The sequence below is a fragment of the Danio aesculapii genome, chromosome 8, assembly GCF_903798145.1.
Source record: "Danio aesculapii chromosome 8, fDanAes4.1, whole genome shotgun sequence".
In the NCBI taxonomy this organism is placed as follows: domain Eukaryota; kingdom Metazoa; phylum Chordata; class Actinopteri; order Cypriniformes; family Danionidae; genus Danio; species Danio aesculapii.
In genome coordinates this window covers 32,608,416-32,631,769 of record NC_079442.1, presented here as the reverse complement: position 1 = coordinate 32,631,769, position 23,354 = coordinate 32,608,416, and the positions used below count along the sequence as shown (strand labels likewise).

The window sequence follows — 23,354 nt, the reverse complement described above, 5'->3', positions numbered from 1 at the left end:
AACAGGATTAGATCTTGTCATTTCTAGAAAAGGTGATACTGAAAGTATGTACCGAATGCTGTTTTTTTTTTACAGTAGTAACTGGGAAAAATAGTAAAATGGGTATAAAATAATTATATATACGAATTGTGTGTGTATGTGTGTATATATATATATATATATATATATATATATATATATATATATATATATATATATATATATATATATATATATATATATATATATATATATATATATATATATGAGAAGAAAAGAACTGCTCTGTTCCCACAACTCTCAGTTTTTCTGGGACTTGAAAACAGACGCTTGGCAGATTTGAGACATTTTTATTTGCAAACATATATCACATTGTTTTAAATGATGTATTTTTGTGTGGGTTACAGTGAGAAAGTTACAGTGGATCGTGTTTTTGGAGGAGGTGAAGTCCAATCTAAAAGGTAAAAATATTATTTATTTTTCTGATCAGAATATTTCTTATTTCAGATTGTTTATTTTTATTATGATATGTATGAGCTGTGTTTGAAAACTATTTTTAAACTATCATCACAACCGCTTTTACCCATTTAAAAAAAATAACACAAAATCAAATTAATAGCATTTTGGTAAGCTTTATGCAGAGAAGTCAACTCTCAGACTTGATTTTACTTTCAGAGTCCCCTCAAGTATCATCACCATGGTACAGTGTCTGTGAAGATAGTGAAGCAGACCCAGCATTCACAAAAAAAGAGAGGTGTGATCATTTAAGCTAATTTGTGACTGACTTGTGTTATTGTACAAGTCCAAATGCACAAGCTCATTTACATAACATGCAGGGTAAAACAGGGCAGGAGCACATTACTTGTATAATGATTTCAGTACAGTTGCACTTGATGTCCCATTTCAATGTTAGTTAAACAATATTGCTAAATACTTTGGGAAAATATACTAATTGCATATCTGGTTAAACTTATTTTAATAGTTCACTTTACTACTACTACAACTACTACTACTACCTACAAGTAACTGCAACTACTTGTCAACTAACAGCCATTAGACTGTCTGTTAGAATCAACACTGCTAATGCTCTACTAAATTCATATGAAAGTTAGTCATATTGTACTAATTTTGACCCTAACCTAACAGTCTGCTATACTATTTACTGAGACCAATGAGAGTCAGTTTTATTGAGCTAACCTTAACCTAACTGTCAGCTAATACTCTACACTCTAAAATTATAGATAAATAAATAAGTAGTAATTAGTAAATTAGCAGTTTTCCATATTTTGTGATTCATGTTTTTATGAAATCAGTTTATTTCTGCTTTTGAATTGCATTATGGTATCTTGATCTTTCCTCCAACAATTTTTAATCTTGAAAAGTAAAAAAAAGTGACTTTTTGTTTGGGTTGGTGTTGTATATTATGCTACAGAAACCTTGTAATAAACTGCCAGTACGTTTCTGTAAGACTAAAGACTTATTTCTCTAGATAATATTTCTTATACATTATATTATTCCAAACTACTAAAATGTCAATAAAAGTCACTTTGTTGAACTGTAGAGTTGAATTTTCAACATTAGAAGTCCAGAGAGCAGAGATTAACATCCCATAATGCAATTCCACCACCACAAATAAACAAAAAACACTTGTAAATCACAAAATACAGAAACTGGTAATAAACATGTTTTACAGTGTAGTGTTTGAGCTAAACTTAAAACTAACAGTCTGCTTATACTCTACTGATAATCAGATGAGCGTTAGTCTTACTGAACATAAGACTAATGCTTACTGAAGTATTTTTTTAAGCTCCATCCTAAGTATTTTTAACAAAAGGCAAACATATTTTTCTAGCATTTTCTAGCACAATATTCATAAACATTACAGCACATGTTGTAAAAATGACTGAACATTTATGTAACTAAAACCACTTTTATATATTTTTACCACCCATAGGTCCCATAAGGAGAAGACCCTGGAGCAAACAGGAAGTACATGCTGTGGTGAAAGCTGAACCATTAGTTCTAAAAACCAGAGATTGGTCAGATTTGGATTTTCATATTAAAAACTGAATCTTGTCTCTTTAAAGAGAAATCTGGGTAACACTTTTATAGTAACTACACACTATAAATCATTTGTTTAGCACTAACTCGACATTAATAGACTTTAGTAAGCAGTTTATAAATACAGCTACAAATGCTGTGTTCTTGACTTGACTTGATTGTATTTTCATGCTTTGTTACTGATTTATTTTTCATTACTAAATTAAGTATTGCATTATTTACAACCATTTGTACAAAAGGGTACTTGGTGGTTTTTAAGATCACTCAGAATGAGTTAGTAAATGATTAATAAACTATTCAATTTGTACATGTTATTATTCAGGCATATAGTAACCTTGTATGTTAACAGATGCTTTATTAACACAACTTCATGCAGTTTTGTGACCTAATCTAGTAAGGACCATTTATAGTTTATAAATTACTTATAAATGACAATTAAAGGCTCAGTATCTAATTAGGAATAAATCTTAAACAATCTTACTGAAAAAAATACTGTAAAGTTTAAACATTGCTAAATATAACAATATTCACTTAAGTTTTTCTTGATCTATCTATCTATCTATCTATCTATCTATCTATCTATCTATCTATCTATCTATCTATCTGTCTGTCTGTCTGTCTGTCTGTCTGTCTGTCTGTCTGTCTGTCTGTCTGTCTGTCTATCTATCTGAATCACTATCCTTTTCATTTATTTCTTTTTTTTCAGTTTAGAATATAGCTGAGATTTTAATTTATAAGGGATTTATAAAGTATAAACAGTCCTCATTTAAGATTAGCTCCTAAACTGCATGAAGTTGAGTTAATAAAGCATTTATTATCATACAGAGTAACCATTACTATATTCCTGATTAATAAGATCTATAAATGTTGGGTAACACTATAATAACTGCACACTATGAATCATTTATGAACATTAGCAAATAGTTAATTCATCGTTTGTTAGCATTAACACTACATTAATAGACATTAGTAAGCAGTTTACAAATTATATTTATAAATATTTTAAATTACAAATATTGACTTATAAGCACATTTATAATGTGCTTAATTGTGTTTTCAATCCTTGGTAAATAATGCAACACTTAATTTAGTAATGAAAAATACATCAACAAATCAGATATTTAAGAGTAGTTGCTGTTTTAAAACTTTTGACATTAACATTTAACATTAAATTAACATTTATATCTTATTATTCAGGCAAATTACAAGTTATTTTGTATGTTAATAAATGCTTTATTAACTCAACTTCATGCAGTTTTGTGAGCTAATCTAAAGTGAGGATTATTTATGCTTTATAAATCTCTTATAAATGACAATATAAAGCTCAATTATATTCTAAACAGGAAAAAAGAAAATAAATGACTTTATTCATTTCTATTCATTACAAGATACACAAATGAAACTGTATCAAATGAAAAGTAAATCTTTGCAATCTTGTCTAAATATAAAATTGCTTTACACTATCAATATCTCTAAATAACATTGAAATGTATCATAATATATTGTTAAATTATTATATTGTTGTTTTATCAAATGATGTTGTATTTCGACACTCCTGTTATTCAGCAATGTTTAAACTTTACAGTAATTTTATTTTTTTAGATACGATTGCAAAGATTATTATTCATTTGATTCTGAGCCTTTAATTGACATTTATAAGGGATTTATAAAGCATCAATATTCCTCACTTTAGATTAGGTCACAACACTGCTTAAAGTTGAGTTAATAAAGCATTTATTAACATGCAGAAAAACGTATTATATACCTGAATAGTAAATATATTAATGTTCATTTAAATAGTATATTAATCATTTATTTACTCATTCTTAATGATCTTGAAAAACACCAACCATTCTTAGACAACTGGTTTGTAAATAATGCAATACTTCATTTAGTAATGAGAAAATAATTATAAACAATGTAGGAAAACACAAACATTGAGCTTATAAATGAATAAATGAAGAATACTGCATCTGTAGCTGTGTTAATAAACTGCTTACTATTAATGTAGCGTTAATGCTTAACAAATGATGTCTATTTTGAGTTTTGGTGGCTTGGTTATATGATGAAGGTCTCTGTGCATGTGTGGGGTTCAATTCTTTATAAATATATTTTTAAGTAGTTTTAATGTTTAATGTTTTTTTCAAATAGTTAAAATACAACAATATAGAACATACTGGTGGGTTTTAATGGTTTACCCAAAAATGTGAATTATATTATTAATTACTTGCCCTCATCTCTCTCTAATGCCCTGAGACCTTCGTTCATCTTCAGACACAAAGGAAGATACCCTAGATGAAGTGCAGGAACTCCTCATCCTGCATAGACAGCAAGGGTCCCGAGACCCAAAAACATAGTCAAAACATTCCATGTGTTTTCAGTGGTTTAAATAAAATTAAATGGAGCTCAATGAACAATTTTGTGTGGCAAAATAAAATAAAATTCTGTTCTGTCAGATGAGTATGGGTATGGGTATGTGTTTACTACAGAGAGTATGACGCTTGCGTCTTGCATTGCTGGGGGCTACAAAAATGTTCCTGGAGCTTCACATGATTACAGAACCACTGAAGAGAAGTAGCCTGAGCAAAATTGCAATTTCAGCAAAGAGCGCAGTTTTCAGCAGCTGTATCAGTCCCGATGCCCTCAGTACATTTTTTGCAATAGCATTGAAGCCACAGGACTGTTTTGACAATGTTTAGTCTTTTCTGGTCTTTGAGTGTCTCAGGACCACTGCTGTCTATGGAGGATGAAGAAACCCTCACATTTCATCTAAAATATCTTCATTTGTGTCTGAAGATGAACAAAGGTGTCGAGGGATTGAAACAATGTGAAGGAGAGAAATTAATAACAGAATCTTCATTTTGGGGTGAACTAACCCTTTAATACTGTTTGCTTTTGCACTTAACTAAATGTGTACGCAGACATGGAAGAGTTATGTGGAAGCTTGTTATACCCAATGAGAACTGCTTTTAGAGAGTTTTATACCTCTATGAGTCATGAGGTGTTATGAGTTGTTACAAATGTTTTCATGGATTTTGATTTTACTACTAAAGGTTTTGTGAAAATTCTTTATAATAAATATAACATTTATTGAATCTATACATTCTGGACCATTTCCTGTTTGGATCTTGAGGTTCCTTCTCTATTCAAATGACATTTTTTATAAACTGACCTGCTCTTTTAATGAAAATTCTAAAAGAGTGTACTGTCAAATTACTTGATTGAGGTTTAAAATTTAATATTAGAATAGGTGCTGATCTGATCCCCACGTTTCCTAAAAAACGGTAATGTGTGTGTAGACCTGGTCCTTACTTTGACTCAAAACAGGTAATGTGTGTGTAGACCTGGTCCTTACTTTGACTCAATACCGGTAATGTGTGTGTAGACCTCGTCCTTACTTTGACTCAATACCGGTAATGTGTGTGTAGACCCGGTCCTTACTTTGACTCAATACCGGAAATGTGTGTGTAGACCTGGTCCTTACTTTGACTCAATACCGGTAATGTGTGTGTAGACCCGGTCCTTACTTTGACTCAATACCGGTAATGTGTGTGTAGAGACCCGGTCCTTACTTTGACTCAATACCGGAAATGTGTGTGTAGACCTGGTCCTTACTTTGACTCAATACCGGTAATGTGTGTGTAGACCCGGTCCTTACTTTGACTCAATACCGGTAATGTGTGTGTAGACCCGGTCCTTACTTTGACTCAATACCGGTAATGTGTGTGTAGACCCGGTCCTTACTTTGACTCAATACCGGAAATGTGTGTGTAGACCTGGTCCTTACTTTGACACAATACCGGAAATGTGTGTGTAGAATTGGTCCCCACTTTGTCTAAAAATCGTTTGTGTGTGTGGCGGACCCCACTTCTACACAATACCTGAAATGTCCCCACAAGTGACCACTGTGTCATGTCTAAAAAAAATTTTGCGGAATTTCCATAATCTGACGTGATTTTACGGAATAGTTCGTGTTTTTGTGTGGCAAACTATTTTTTTTATGTCTCTAACATCATCAGAAAGGGGGGGTCCCCATTATGTAGCCATCGTGACAGGTGACCCCCACAATGCACAAAAACAAGTATGTGTGTGTGTGTGTGTGTGTGTGTGTGTGTGCAAGAGAGAGAGGGCAGAAGGGGTAATAACTTGAGGTTACCTGAGGTAACTGTGTCATTGTTTGCAGACATCACATGGTAGAATCCAAAGCAGTTTCTTCATGGTTCATCTGTGGCCATTGTCCCGGGACCTGATGTGACAAGGGGCGTCTGAGGTCTTATAAGGATTTAGTCCTGCACATGAAGGGCCCACTGATTAACACATTTAGTTCCGGGGGTTTTGTTTTTATATAAACACTACTGCTATTTCATTAATCTTATTAAATATATTTCTTTTTGTGTGTGTAAAAAAAATCCATGTCAAACTCGGCAGTCTGCTTTGAGTCATTTTCAGAGGTTGTTCAAAATTGACATGAATAGGATTTTATTTTATTTAACTAGTTGAAAGTTGAATTTAATTAACAACAGCAGCCCAAACAGAACACAATGGTCAGGTTCTAGATGAGAACATTCTTTAATTTTCTCTTTAGGGAGATACATTTTTAATAAAACCTAATAAACCTTGATAATCACACATTTTGCAAGCTCTAAAGTTGGTTGTATATATAATTTTTGCTCTCATTTAGGTTTTTTTTTTTTTTAACAAGAGCTAAGGAAATTACTGAGAGCGAGGGCTGTAAAACATTCAAACCTCAATATATGTAACAGTTTAAACTCTCAGACCGTTTATCAAGCTATAATTCAAAATTTATCTTGACAGTACTTTAGGGCGAGTGTCCACCGAAGAGTTTTTCAGTGTTTTTCAATGAGATTGCTGTCGCTGCTGCTTTTTAGAAAGCCAGCAGCACAGCGAGGCACTAAGTGTCATTTTCCGAAGTGTATTTATTTAAATGCTCAGACAGTTGGAGAAGTGCTTTTGGAATGATACTGGCATTTTCAGATGCACAAAAATAATTCGATGAAAACGTGCCCTTTGATGCTATTTTAAAACTTTTTTATTTGGGTATGAACACTTTTTTGAGTAAGAATTTTTACATGTTTAATTTGAATTCTGCTACTTTAAATTCACTTTCTAATTCTGAATTCAGTTCGCTTTGTTCAGTCTGGTAAATTCCCAGGGATTATAACTATAAAATGTATTCCTTGTATGTATGTCAAAGCATATATGCAAATATAATAGACAGTAATTATTTAAAAGATGCATTAACTGAAGGGTCAATTTAAGAAAACAATTTAAATTTAAATATTTTTTTTAGCTGAGATATATAAGTATAATGTAATTCAGGTAACATTGTCTTCATCAAAAACATAATAAATCATCTGATTAAAGGAAGTACAAATCAGTCCCTCCATAAGTTTTGCAAAAAATCTTTATTAGTTTATTTTATATTTGCACCCTAAAATGACACCCTTTTTTCCTCAAAACATATTGTTTTGCAAAACGTTTTGCTGTAAAAACACACAAATCTTAAAATTGTATTTTTTGGAGCCTCTACAGTGAAAAAAAAAAATTCATTGGATTTACTAAGTTTTTTAATGTAAGTGGTTGTATACAGTTTACATACAGTAAGCTGAATTTAAACAAACAAATTAAATTTAGTAATGTTCAACTTAATTTGTTTGCTTAAATTCAGCTTATATAGTATAATATTGGCAACGCAGTGGCGCAGTAGGTAGTGCTGTCGCCTCACAAGAAGGTCGCTGGTTTGAGCCTCGGCTGGGTCAGTTGGCGTTTCTGTGTGGAGTTTGTATGTTCGCATGGGTTTCCTCCGGGTGCTGTATACTCATTTAGGCATGGGCTGGTATAAGATTCTGACCACACATGTGGTGGTCAACTCAGCAGTGTAAAAGCAAAACGCACTCATTTACATTTAAATATCTAATTTGCTTAAATATTTTACAGAACAGTGGAACAAAGTATATGAAACCTAATATTCAGAATTGACAAAATTACTAAATATTATTTAGCCAAAATGTATACATTCAGTTTTAAAGGTCAAATAAAAAAAGACTAAAAGTAGCCTGTAACACCAGTAGTAGGATGTTATTGACATTATAAATGTAATAAAACAAACAGTATAGCAGTATCTCACAACCTGTGACTTGTAGTTATTTACATGTTCTTCATTCCATTGCATTGCTTTGCATTAAACTCTTAAAATGTGGTTCTCATGACAAATGAAGTTCAACTCGCATCTCACCTTACGATTTTTCAGAACAAATCCATCAATAAAATCGGCCCTAATTCAAGCGTCTTTCCATTACCTCCTGTGGAAAATTCAGTTTTTCACGTGAAAGAGATGTTAGTGTCTATTTTCTATTGATCATGGCAGTGGTTATTCATCAAATGATGATCAACTGATGGAGAAAAGCGCTGTAACTGGGCATATCTCCAGATGGCTGCTGTAGACGAGCACACTTACGGCATTTTAAACAGCTGATTCAGGCTTCTGGACCACAGTGGTGCAGCGATGCTACACATTTTGGCGCCGTTAGGCCATTTGCATAAATCCTTTAGTGATTTGCCCACTAGTGAATCAATGCATATACTGTAGCAGGTTTAAAAAGAAAAAGACATTCCTACTCAATCGCAGTATCAGTATTCATGCTGCATGATTAATTCGGGTTTAATCTAAAATACCAGATGCAAATTGGATGTTGGGGAAGATTTGGTGGAGGATGATGCTTTCGTATATGTCTGACCGGGTCATGACCTTTTTGGTTATTGAGAGCAAATGAAAGAATGAGCCAAGCTTAAGCTGGTCTCAGTGGTCAGTCAAGTCCCGTCTGTTAAAGGGAGGGCAAGAGAGCAAAAGGCATTCAGATGCATGCAAAGATTGGGTTTGTTTTTTTGGTGACCCAGAGATCCTCTCTAATCCCCTATAATGGATGCCTATTGTGCTGGCATGCAAAGGTTATAGCACAAGTAGAGTGGGTGCATTGCATTTTCCAGACAGTCTGAGACAGACGCTGACATTTTTTGGTAATGAGACTCCTGAAGAGCTTCTCAAAGGTTTTGATAATATTTTCAGCTTTTAAAATGTTGGTCATTTATATAGTTGAAGTCAGAATTATTAGCCCTTCTGAATTTTTTGCCTCCCCCCGTATATTTTTCCCCCTAATTTCTGTTTAACAGAGATAATATTTTTTTCAACACACTTCTAAACATAATTTCTAATAACTGATTTAACGAGTTCACACTTACAGATGTTTGAAGATTAAAGTATATTTGGTGTGCTGTCCAGTGAGAGGGCTCTGAGCTAGGGAAAGACACCCCAACTCGTGTTATTCCCCTTGTCAGGAAAGGAAGAGACGTTGGGGTTCAAGTGAAGTGTCTAGCCCAGTCCCAGAACGCTCCCCCTGGGTAGATTCATTGTTTCAGAGGTGAGGTGTCGGGGTGGTGGAGGGATAATACAGGTAGGACGAGTTTGGTATTTATGGGGGTTTGGTCTAATTAGGGCTGGGCCAATAAACAATATTACAGTATATCAAATCGTGATAAAATTTATGCCAATAACAATAAGCTCTGGATTTTTTAATCTATATTGATCTAAGAGCCAATCACATGGCAGAAATGTGCAACAATAGGAATCCAGCAGTGTGTTGGTATTAGAGATGCATCAATTTTTTGGCCACTGAAATTTATCCACCGAAAAAATGTTATGCCATTTAATAGACCCTCTAATTTTTGTGGCTTCAGTTAATTTTGGGGTACTCTTTTAATCTGGAAGCATTTACAATTTAAGCATTTACAACTTATAAATATATTATCATCGTTCAAGATAATTGTAATAATCATAATATATATAATAAAAATAATAATAATTATCAAGATTGCAATTTTGCCATATCACCCAGGCCAAGGTCTAATGCTGATTGGATAATAGAATGATTGTCAGTGATGTGTTAGAATTGTTAAAACATCTGTGCATGCTCCTCCCGAAATTTGTTTATGAAACATCACTTCTTTTATCTTTGCCATGATGATAGTACATAATACTTTACTAGATATTTTTCAAGATACTATTATTCAGCTTAAAGTGACATTTAAAGGCTTAACTAGGTTAATTAGGACTAGTTAGTGTAATTAGGCAATTACAATTTATTTTAGCCGAAATAAAACAAATTCTTTTAAAAGATTTTCCCAGAAGACAATATTACCGGAAATACTGTGAAAAATTCCTTAATTAGTTAAACATTATTTGGGAAATATTTCGAAAAAAAAACTATAATAATGCTAATAATTTTGACTTCAATTGTGTGTAAATGGTTTTATTTACATTTAATCATTTGGGACTTGCAACTGAGGACAGCAGAAGTAAACAATACAAAAGAACAACAATATGTAAATACTATGACAGCTTCCAGTTAGTCTGATGCAGTACTCCTAGTATATCATATAGCATATCTGATATCACATTTCTTTTTCTTTTTTGTTTCAAGATATTAAATTAAGTTAGCTATTTGTTTTGAAATCTAATTATCAAAAGCTGTGCAATAAGATAATGGACAGATTTTTAAAGATGAGACTTTGTTTCTTATGAAAAGTAACTAAAAAGCTTCTTATATAATTTATAGCAACATTTTATTTATGCATCAATTGAATTGGCATGGACTGGTTAAAAGATCAGTCTTTAAATTTATGATTAATGAAATAGAAAAGAAATGAAGATATACAGATATTAGAAAATACACATACTGGTTTATAATGGTTAAAAACACAAATTTTCTGTACATATGAAAACAAAAAACATGCAAGAAACAAACACTTTTTTAGTTTTATGGTTTGATTTTTATTTTACTATAATAGCAATAGCCAATAACAGAAAATAACTGAAATGGTCTCGAGTGCAGGGTTAGGGTTTGCACTAAGCCTGCACTATTAAAAATGATTGTTATCTCAATAATTATGTATGCAATATTGCATGGAAGTGCGATTAAATTTAATTTATTTTATGTGCCAAGCATTCGTGTGTTGCATGCATAGGCATTTGACCATTCAGGTGGGACTTTACTTCTTTATAGAAGTAGGTGCTGTTCTGCTATTGGCTAGAGAAGCCCAAGGTTAATTTTTTGCAAATTATACCAGCAGTTTTCTGTCAGGACATCATTTATTTTCCAACTAATTATATTTTTAATTAAATTTTTGATTTAATTTTAATTATTTTCTCTAAAAATGGTTTTGGATAAAATTGATCACACCAGACCTAGATTGGGTTGTAAATCATTTGTTTTATTGATTTTATTGTAATAACTAGCAGCAATCGGAAATATATGGAGCTAGAGCAGTCTCAAAAATAACAGATTTACGAAATGCAATTCATACATCCACAGCACAATTTATAAATACAACACACAATTTGTGAATTCACAAGTAAAAATCTAATATTTTTGCCAAATAAATTGGATTTGTGTATTTATGAATCATGTTTTGAATTTATGAATTGGATTTGTGTATTGATGAATTGTGTTTTGAATTTACAAATTTGATTCGTGTATTTATGAATCATGTTTGGAATCTATGAATTGGATTTTATAAATGTGAATTGTGTTGTGGATGTATGAATTAAATTTTATAAATATTATTTTTGAGACTGATCTGGCTCCATAGAAATAATACAGGACAACAGATCAGAAAAAGGAGACATAGACGCCTAGAGAGTGTAAGTGGTGAACCTCAAGTTGCATTGATTGACACTCAGACAAGAGCTTTGTGATTCATTGCGCAAATCAATTCTGGGAAGGCACAGCTGTTTCCCAGGAGCACGCTTGTGTCCCAGGCTTTTGGAGGACTCCCTAATGATCAAACAGCACAAGAACAGACCGCGGACTGTGTGTTTGTTAGGGTGTGTTTGGGCTTGGAGTCGCTGGGCTGTTTGTATTTGTGGTTCTGCGGTCAGCATGTATGCTAAGACGATGAAGCTGCAGCTGTCCCTTCCTCTGAAAGTGTGAAGGGGTGGAGCGAGAGAATCAACTGAACTACCGTGGACGGGAAGACAAAGTGGATTATTAATAACCACTGGCATATTTGTTTGAAGGGGCTATTTAACAACAATGGTGATTGATGAACAAGTCATCAATCACATGTAGCCTGCTCTCTATAAAAATGTCTTATTGTGCATAATTCATCACTTTGTGTTATTCCGCAGGAAAAAAGGTGTTTATTTTTGTAATCTTCATAATCATTTTTCTCTGTCTCTGAAATTTGACTTTTACAGATGGTGTAATCGAGGCAGCGTGAGTGTTGAAAAATATTAGCTCATTTTACTGTATCACGGGGCACTTTTCATGAGCAAGTCAAATACAGTGGATGAGATCAAGTGTCATTGGTGATCAAGGCCACGCACACACTTCAACTAAATTTGGTTGTCACTTTACTTTTTAGTGCTTAATCATGTTCTGTTTCAGTAGATTTAGTTCAGTGGGAGTGTTTCAACAACTGATTTATCTCCTGAAAAATGCAGATAGTGATAATGGGATTTATATTATTTCACAAAACCGAACTCAACAACTTGTCAATAGCCCCTTTTACACATACACACTTTCCGGAAAATTGCTGGTAATTTTCCAGAAAGGGATCATGTGTGAACCATAGACTGTGAAAGATATGGACAACCTAGGCTCATTCTGAAAACGTAGTCCCATGGATGTTTCTGTAGACCGCGAGATACATCCGGGGAGATACGTATTTTTGCAGTTTTTGTTTTCGGGAATCCACGAGAGGTCACTGTGTGCGCTTTTTCATATCTCAAATTTCTCTCGCAAGTGCCATTCGAGCCCACGGTTCTTGCGTAAACCCACCAGAGGCCGCTGTCGACCAACCATCTATCTGTCAACTCCTCTCTGCGTCTCAAGTCTGCCAACGTACACGACGAAGGGACGTACATGGGACTACGTTTATAGAATGAGCCTGGGTTGGATATGGACGTAGTATCTGTGACGTCACCCATAGGTTTCTGAAGAACGAAAAAGAAGCTACAAGTAGGCGTGGTCAATCGGCACCATTTTGTTTGCACGTCATCGCACCGACTAGGGGGGATACTAAGTAAGGGCAAAGAGGCGAAGCGTGAACGAAGCTACAGATGTCTTCTAGCATTTTGCTTAGATGGGCTTGTCTTTGGGAGAAACGCTTAATACTTCATTACCTGCGACTCGTTTGTGTTCTGACCACATGTGGTTGGTTGTACACTATATCAATAAAGTGTTTAGACTTTTAAAAACACAGTTGTAATACATTGAGCCACTAAGCATTGTTCTTATGACGTTTTTCTACTGGAGGTAAAGGCGATATACTATCCAACACTTAAAATAGTCTGTGTTAGTAAATGCAAGGCTAATTATAAAATCCAGGCATAACACTGTATGACTGTTCTATAGCCTACAGCTAATCAATCTTTCAGATTCTGGAGTGCATTACAGTTTAAAGAAAAATATAAATGATCTTAAAACAAATACATTTATAGAGATGGTGTAAAAGTATGTAATTTCACTCACCTGGGAAATGGAGGCCGCGTAAATGGTTTGTGAGCACAATAAAGTGCACACAGCATGCCATATCATCTGATAATTGTAAAAAATAATTCCATAAAGCAACTGACTGTGTAAACCCACATAAAGCAAAACAAAAGCACGATGTATATGCTGAGCTCAGAGGCGAATCAGCTGAGGTGAAGTGACGGCGACCAGCAAGACCTAGCTGTCACTCAAGTGGCCACGCCCTTAATTATGCAGACTTAATAAAACTTAATATAAATAAAACGGATGAGTTATAAAAAAATAACACAGTTATTACACGGCCTCAAAGTTGTCATCATGAAGTGCAATATTAGCTATATGCACCAAAATTGTTCTTTGTACCAGGCTGTAAACACCTTTTTTTCTACTGTAAAGTTGGCCATTTTAACACTGAAGTCAATAGAAATGTGCGCTATTATGGAGCCAGGACTAGCGGAATTTCGATAAAGAGCAGTTTCAGTCACTTCCGTATTTGCTTCATGAGGGAGAGTGGGAGGTTGCCGCTTGGTGTGAACAAGCCCTTTTTGAAAATACTGGTAAATTCAGTCCGGCAATTTTACGGAAAGAGAAGTTGTAACATTACCGGTAATTTGTCGGAATGCTGCTCTGTGTGGACAAATTAAAAGTAAAATTGGATCAATTGGATAACAGTAAAATTGCCGGAAAGATCGTGTTTACACTTAGAACGCTCTAACATGAGATGTCTACTCCAGCCAATCAGAACATTCAGACGCATTTAGCTGCTAGTTGTTAGTCAGATAACATTTGTATGTTCATTATTAATGCCAACTGTGTAAAAAAATTCCACAAACTCCACACAGAAATTCCAACTTACACAGCCGGGACTCAAACCAGCGACCTTCTTGCTGTCAGACGACATTGCTAACCACTGAGCCACCATGCTGCCAATTTACATGGGCATCAGTAATCTAATTATTATCCTTAATCTGAATAAGACAATAATATGAATAAGGGGTTTACATGAGTTGCTTTTTTTCCTTTCATGATCCCGTCATACATATTATAGCACATAGTTCGATTAATGTCATTATGTCACCATTCGATGCTAGTTTCCTCCTACATTTCACATGACAACAGTTTGTGTTCTTCATTGCACCAATTGTAATTTTGGCTTTTGTTTTTAATTTTGCAACAAGTTCAATGGCAGTTAATTTTCGTGCAAACAGACGACACTGGATACAAATTGTCATACAACAGGCCACCTCTCTTAATTCATTTACTAACTTTTCATTCATGCCCCTGTAACAAACTCGGAGGTACTGGATGAGAGTACACAGTAAGGACTGATGGGAGATTTCTCAACATAGTCATTATTTCCCGCTTGCACCAAAAATGTGCACTCTTGCTAGAAGCCATTCTCAATTGTTTGTCGTCAAACACCTGACAACTGCCATATGTGCGTCCTGTCACAAAATGTAGCGAAGAGTACTACAAAACGGTAATTCAATACTAATTCAATGCACTTCAATAATGCAACCAAAATAGGAATACTCCACGTGTTTTAATTCAATTTCTGTTTAGTTCGAGTATGAATTTAGTTAGATTAAGGTAATCAAAAATGTTAACGCTGTTAACTCTTAAGCAGAGTACTGTCTTAATCATATTAAAATCAGAGTATTAGTGTCCATGTAAACGTACTCAATGTCATATTTAGAGTGTTATTTTTTGGGACGTGTGGTACATCTTGACTTGAATAGTGTTGGCAGATCTTTTAGAACAAAGCAAAACAACACACACACATAATGGATGACTTAAAACCAAATGGTTTATCTTAGAAATAAATAAGGTACACTCTGTACCAAAACATCAAGACCTGCATTATTAATGGCATGAACTGGATGGCTTAAGCACAAAGATGCTTATTAAGTACGCTTACAATTAGCGGGCATGGCAATGTGTCAAGAGCATGCACACTGCGAGACAGCCTTCCAAGCATACACAAAACTCTGTTGACGATGGTTTAGTTAAAATCAATGACTATTGGGCACTGTAAAAAATGTTTTAACATATCATGTATCAAACGAGCAAGATTGTGTCAATCATCACAGTTTTATGAGTAAGTTGTTTTTCATACAGTAACAAAATAATAATAATAAGCGATTCATTCCCGTATTTAAACAGTCATAATTCCTGAAACTTCTCAGTGTGTTCATTGCTTATTTCTCTTTCTATTTATGTTGTGTGGGTGTGTAGTACTATACTTTTTTATTTATTTATTTATTTATTTATTTATTTATTTATTTGTTTGTTTATTTATTGAAGTATTGCCAAATTAGGTGACATATTTTGTGCTATTTACCAGTGAATATCTCCATGTTTTATTTATTTATTTTGCATTGTTGAAATTATAAGGCCCTAAAACACTTGTGTTGTACTGTAAATGACATTTCATGTCTATTTTATAGAAAAGTCAACCCACGTGCATCTCTTCAAAGCAATATATTTGATATAAAAATGTATTTAAACAAAGTGATGTTTTATAAACAAATTCCGGGAGAAGCACGATCAGTTTTTGACGAGGCTAATTCATCATTGACAATCATTCAATTATCCAATCAGCTCAAGACCAAACCCTTATAAATAGTCAGACACGTAATACCTCTGTTTTCCCTCCACCACCCCAACACCACACTTTTAAACCTGATACCTACTTAAATCTGGGGAGAGCGTTCTGGTGCTGGCCTAGACACTGCGCTTGGACCCTAACTTTCTCTATCGTGATAAGGGGAATGACACGAGTTAAGGTGTCTTTTCGAGCTCAGAGTCCTCTCCCTGGACAGCACGCTAAATACGCTTATTCTAGTCAGTCAAATGTCTGTGAGTGTGAACTCTTGAAGTAACGATAAAAGTAGAGTTTGACAATCAGCCACATGTTTTTCTTAAACTCAGCATTAACTGTTATTTGCAACCAATTTTTTTCTTGCATAATGTGACGTGTTACTGAGTAAAACAGGAGATTCAGTAAAAAAAGAAATGCAAATCAGGGCTTGATTATTGTCTTACACAGGAATTAATTGTAAGATACATCTCAGAATGGAAGCATCTATAAAAAGCTGTAATTGGGATACATTATCTAGTAGTCCATTTTAACTTACACCTGGTATTTAGATGCATTTTTGTCTGAGTGGTCGGCTCAACACTAAATACAGGTGTAAATGGGGTCTGAAACATATTTGAGCTCGTCTATTTTTTGCCACATCCACAGGGAGTCCAAAACCCATTAAATTGGATTGCTTTCTTAGTGTAAACCCTCATATGGTTGAATCTGTTGAATATGAACAGCCACTAAAGACCAGCTTCTCTTTTGCTGACTGACCTATTTCTTGAACATTACAGGATATGAGATGGGATTTAAACTGCCTTCTGAAATTGTGAAGCTTAGTCAAAAGGCAAAAACATGTTTAAAAAATGCACAGCAATTCTAACACAACCCCACATTATTCAATGAAGATTTTCAGATATGACAGTAAAAATGAAAGTTGATTCTTCGCTGTAAAAAATACAGGGTTCCACACACTTTCTTCATGTTGTCTCAACACAAATCGATTAAGTTAACTTAATTGATTTTACAAATTTAAGTTGATTGAGCATAAAACATTTAAGTTGTCCCAAAAAAACCTCGAGAATTGTGTTGATTTAGCATTAAAATTGTGAAATAGTTAATTGTTGTCACATTTTGTGGTTATTCGTAAATTTTGTGAACTTATTTAGCAATAAAGAAAACACTTGAGGAAAAGACTCCCTCTTAAAGAAATTGGGAAAATAGCTGAAAATTTATAACAGAAAATGATTAAATCGGCAAGTGTGAAATTGAATTGTGCTTGAATTGAAGTCTGCTTGTGATCTGATTGACCGAAACGCATCTTAATATCAGGTATAAGGGTTTGAGTGGAAAAGGGAAGTCCTTTTCGAAGAAGAACAAGTCATTACATGCTGAAACTGCAAACATTTATTTCTTTGCTTTAACATGTACTGATCAGTTATTTCTAATGAGATTGAGAATGCGCGAGAAATTTTAACTTTAATCACAGAAGATGAAACTGCATTGGTTAAAATAATGAAGCACAAGCAGAACTGTGAGTAGTTTCAAAATCATTCTTACGTAAATTGAATTCATCATGAGAACTCAATCATGTGTTAAAGTCCAAAGATACAGAGGTGATTTTTATTTAGTTTTTATTCTGAAGTGATAATTTTGCTTGATAATTTCAGGGAAAATAGTCGACCTTTTGTGTAACATCACTGAAAGGTTGTATTTGTGTTTGCGTGGGTTAAGGTGCAAGGTATTTGACACCAGAGATCTTCGTTTCTATCTTTACGGTGATCTCGTTCCTCAGTCATTTAGAAAGTAAGGAAACTTAGGGACATTTTTACAACTGGCAACCCCTTTTGCAAATGAACCAAACAACTGCTTAGTGGAAAATACCATACAACTGAATTCTTCGCACGCACAGTTATGCTTTCGTGTTTCATGAGCCCCAATCTCGCGCAAAATCAGGGCACTGGAGCTTGTTTGAAGTTAGTTGCATTGCTTTCTAGATACATTACTAGTGCGTAGCGACGCTACTTTTACTAGAAGATATGAAATCTTTCTGTTTAAACAACATTTTTAATTGAAGGCACACAATCTTCCTTCCCCCATAGCAGACACATAAGGAGTTACAAAGACCTGAAGATCTAGTGGTTGTGTGAGGCATGAATTGTTGCATAGACTCAATCATGCATAATTATGCTAGTGTGTCTTTGTTTCAAAGCTTAAAGGAAACAAACCCTCTCCTTGTGTCATCAATGGGAGGTTCGTGTCATTTCAGATGCTAATTGAACAGGTGCTTTTGACTGTCATGGGAACATGAACTCTGTGACTTCTTTCTGGGATAGAAAATCACTTGCGTTCTTTGGAGTATGCTTTAAGAGAGATATATACATTTTTTCCTCTTTGTTCTTTGTGCTGAAAGGAAATTCCCACCATCTTTTTGCCCCATGTTATGAAAAGGTCTTCTGTTTTCAGTATACTCTTCATATATACTTTTATATGGATGGTTATATTAATAGTTCATTAAATATAAACCTTCTATTGTTTTTTAAAAACTTTAATGAATCTGTTTTGAAAAGTAACACATTATATTGACTTTAAAACGAATATTTGCATGTGCATTTATGTATATTTAGTCTTGAAAATATTAATTTAAAGACTCCCACTATACCTGTTTTTAACCGTCTCAGCCTCCTGAATCATAAATATTAATGAACAAATTAAAATAATACTTAATAATGATCATAAACTTCACACATTTTTATAAACATTTGCATAAAACAGGTATTTTCTGTCTTATTTGCTTTTGTTTTTAATTTCATTAATAAAAAAATACATTTTATGTCCCTACGTTATGGTCAACTTTGGTACAGTGCTCAGCATAATTGAGTACACCACATTTTGAAAATGAATATTTGTATTCATTTTTCAGTGACTATTGGCAATGTATTTTGGTGCATTTGAACAAAACAGATTTATTACACAGATATATTTATTAAAATATTATTTTAGAAACCAAACATATTTTGAAATTGAAGGATAATACAAGTAAATTCAAGCAAAATATTGCAAAAAAAAAATAAATAAAATTACAACTTACACAATTTCAAAAAAAGTTTTCTTTTTTTTGCTTCTTTTGATTTGTCCTATTTTTTAAATTTGTATTTTGAATTTTTCTATAACATAAATTTGGGTGTACTAGTTTTTTGTGAGGGTGTACTTATATATGCTGAGCACTGTATTAGGAAAAATCATTGATAGAAAAACACATGATTTGATTTCACTGGATTCAGTGGAAAATTGTGGAAGGCTCTGAGGTGTATAATTATTTTTCTCTCATTAGGATACACCAAAAAACAATATGATGAAAATGCATAAAATGTTGTATTAGACATGCCATGTCGTATCTAATTTAAGGTTAGCATCTTAAGCTAAAGCACATAATGGGGAAAAATGTCATCAAGTGAGAGAGGCCACATTTTGGTGTGTGCATCAAGGTAAATTTGCAAACATCAGGGCATACATGGTAGTATTAAAAAGAACTTTTAATTGGAAATGAATTGTCACAGTATGAGTGAAATAAAATTTGAAAAGATGTAATTTACTGGAAAAAACATGTATTAAGTTTAAATACACTACACTTTTCTATTAACTTTCATTTAAACACATGCAAGTGTCAAGCACACCTCATCCATTGAAGTGCCTTGGAAGAACTTGTAGTGTAGCTGGCTCTCCTCTTTTTTTAACCTCTATTTTGGTTTGTTTTGATGCATTACATCTCAAATGTTGCATTGACTGTCATATTTGCATACAGGACTTGTTTCTGCATATAATTCGTGCTTGTTTTTATTGCTCACATGCAGACTGGCATGCACGTGTGTTGTTATTTTAAGCCTCTTGCTACAGTACGTCACATTTTAAATGAACTGCTCTAAATTAACAGCCTTTCTAGGCATAAAAATGTCCCATTAAGTAGAAAGAGCAAACAGCGTAACCCACATAACACTGCAGCACATCGTCCACATGCTGCCTTTCCTCCAGAGAGAGCGTTTTTTACCCAGCATTCCCCTCCTCCATTCTGATGCTGCGAGCTGAGGGCTGACTCAGCGCTTGTGCAGAAGAAAGAGGCAGTGTGACTCACTGAACATCCACTTTGATCCACTCAGCATTCAGGACCTCATCTCCCATCAGCCCACTGGGCACAGAGGAATAACCCACTGCAGTGCTCTGTGTCTTTGATAAGCTCTCAGATCTGTCCGGTAGTGTTTAGAGGAGAAGAGTGGAAGACGCACAAAGGGCTGGAGAGATGTTAGAACTTGTTGTGGTTACATCGCAAATCCTTTAAAGTGCTTTTGTTTTTGTTTTAGCGTTTCTTTCAGCTTTAAGGTGAGCGTGTGGGCTAGTGTGAAATACATATCTGGGTGGTGGATTTGAAATGTTAAACCGTTTATGATGTATTTTGCCGGTTAAAAATGGCACATTTTTTTCTTTAGTGGGTCACACACAGATTAAACAATATTTCTTGCTAACCGTAACTTGAAATCACTTGAGTAGTTTGGACAAAACTTCTCCTCAAGTTTTCCTCCTACAAAATAGTTTTGGTTTTGGTGAACTGGCCTTTCAAAATAAAAGTTGACCACACTTATTTTTTATAGTCTCCCTTAAAGTCTGTTTGAAATCAAAATTCATTCATTTTCCTTCAGCTTAGTCCTTTATTTATCAGAAGTCGCCACAGCGGAATGAACCGCCAACTATTCTGGCATGTGTTTTACACAGCGCATGCCCTTCCACCCGCAACCCAATACTGGGAAACACCCATACACTCTCACATTCACACACACACTACGGCAAATTTAGTTAATCCAATTCACCCATACTGCATGTTTGGACTGTGAGGGGAAACTGGAGCACCTGGAGGAAACCCATGCAAACACTGGAAAAACATGCAAACTCCACATAGAAATGCAAACTGGCCCAGCCGGGACTTAAACCAGCGACCTTCTTGCTGTTAAGTGACAGTGCTAACCACTGAACCACCGTGCTGCCTTGAAATCAAAATTTACAGTGTTTATTTTGTTAGCACACATTGTTATTTTTAGGTGAACCGTTATTCCTGGTAAGTTAATGTTTGTTTTGGTAATCTTCAATCAAAGTCTGACCATTTGCTTCAGTGTTTGGCGGTTCTTCGTTGTTGATGTGAGTTTGACAGCTTCAGCCACAATATTCTTAACTTTGGCCCTCTTATACCTTAAGTTTACCCAGCAGGCACAGGATGTCAACATGATATCTGCTTGATGTTGTGGACGTAGCATTTTGTTTGGAAATGAAAATCGAGTTGAAGTTAGAACCCAACATCAGGCTGACATCAATGTCGAACGTCAGACAGACATTGCATTTTGGTTACTCTCCTGTGCAACCTAAAAACAACCAAATATCAACATCTAATGATGCTACAGCTTGACGTTGTGTGGATGTTACCAATATGAAGTCTATCAGACGTTGGATTTTGGTTGCCATACCTGCCATACTCAATATGACTTTGTTTAAGATGTTGGCTCAAAGTCGGATTTCGGTCACTTTCCAACACAACCTAAAATCAATCAAATATCAACATAATTTCACGTCATTATTGGACACACCAGTTGATTGGTAGAGAGGAGAGTGATGAAGCAGATTATGATATGAGTATGGTTAGGAGGCCATGATGGACAGAGGCCAGTGGGCATATTTGGCCAGGATGTCGGGGTTAAACCCTACTCTTTTTTTGAAGGACATCTTTTTTAGATTTTTAACGACCACAGAGAGTCGGGACCTCCGTTTAACGTCTCATCCGAAAGATGCCGCTCACTGAGCAGTATAGAGTCCCCATCAATATTCTGGGGTGTTAGGACCCACACAGACTGCAAGTTGATGCTCAAAAAAAAAGCCCTGCCTCCTACTCGCTATTCCGTTTCAGTTGAAAGTACATCAACTTACTTAAATATAAGTCTCTGCAACTTCCAGTTCATGCAGATTTTAAATACTTGGACAAAGTAGTATTCAGGGGTTGTATTTCCTGAACAGCATCATAGTGTCACTATCAGACTACAATGTATTGTTGGAAAAAACTAACCAGCTAGTTATGACTGTGTTAGGAACTGTGTCACACATCCGTTGTTCAAACCACATTGGTTAGAATGGTTGTTAATGAGCAGTTTCTGATTATTGCTGTAAATAATAAGCATAATGTCTAAGACTGCAGTGCTATTGCTGTTCACTATTATTTACTTTTGATGCATTTTACTGAATACATGTGATTGGCTGATGAGATTTCAACTCAACTCAATTTATTTCTAGAGCACTTTCAACCAACCACAATGGATACCAAAGTGCTGTACACAAAAACACATAACACATACAAACATACAAGGAGCCAAAATATATAAACACACAACCCATGATTGAAAGCTAAAGAAAATAAGTGTGTTTTCAGTGACCTCTGAAATTATTCCAAAGTTGGAGATGTTCTTAAAGCGAGTGGACGAACGTTTCAAGGTCAAAGAGCTGCTACTAAAAAAGCTCAAATCAACTCGACATTTCAAGGGTGATCGTGGAACTGTCATATAGAGTCGACCCTTAGAGCGAAGAGATCTCAAGGGTTGATGTATATTAATTAGCTCAGAAATATACTCATATTTGAATGTAACATTAAAGAAAGGATGTGAGACCCTACTAATTCAGGACATGCCCCAAACAGAAGCATGCCTGGTCTTCTTCCCTTTGGCTCTGAAAGAATGTCGGAGTTGAATCCATTACCCAGATCTTAGACGATCCACTTCTCAGCCCGTCAGTAGAAAGAGAAAGAAATTGCTTTTGGCTATGGCAGTGCAACAGTGCAGGAAGGGTGGTGTAGTGGGGGAGAGCCAGTGAGAGAGTGTCTGCTGTTAATGCTCAGAGGGCATTCTGGGTAAATTGCAGTGTTACAAATATTCAGGGCTCACTGGCATTTTTCTTTCCCTTGGCACGCAGCGCTCTTCACGAGGTGAAAGGTGAATCATAGCAGAGTATGAAAACAGCGGGGTTATTTAATTGATCGCTACATATGGTTTTGCTAAAAGAGTAGTTTTAAAAGCCGACAGTTATTTTTATTGCTAATGATGTGTCTTGGAAAATCGTCTAATTCTTGGGGATCGGAGTCAATCTTCAATTCT

The 23,354-nt window shown here is 34.7% G+C and overlaps 1 protein-coding gene and 1 long non-coding RNA gene across 7 annotated transcripts in view; both read left to right on the top strand.

Moving 5' to 3' along the window:
- The window catches only part of nfic (nuclear factor I/C), a 242,356-nt gene that overhangs the window by 63,080 nt on the left and 155,922 nt on the right, over positions 1-23,354 (top strand). The window lies entirely within an intron of this gene.
- On the top strand, positions 388-2,126 carry LOC130233623 (uncharacterized). Its single transcript, XR_008838222.1, has 3 exons — positions 388-440; positions 655-733; positions 1,934-2,126. It is a non-coding gene; the product is annotated as an uncharacterized LOC130233623 (long non-coding RNA).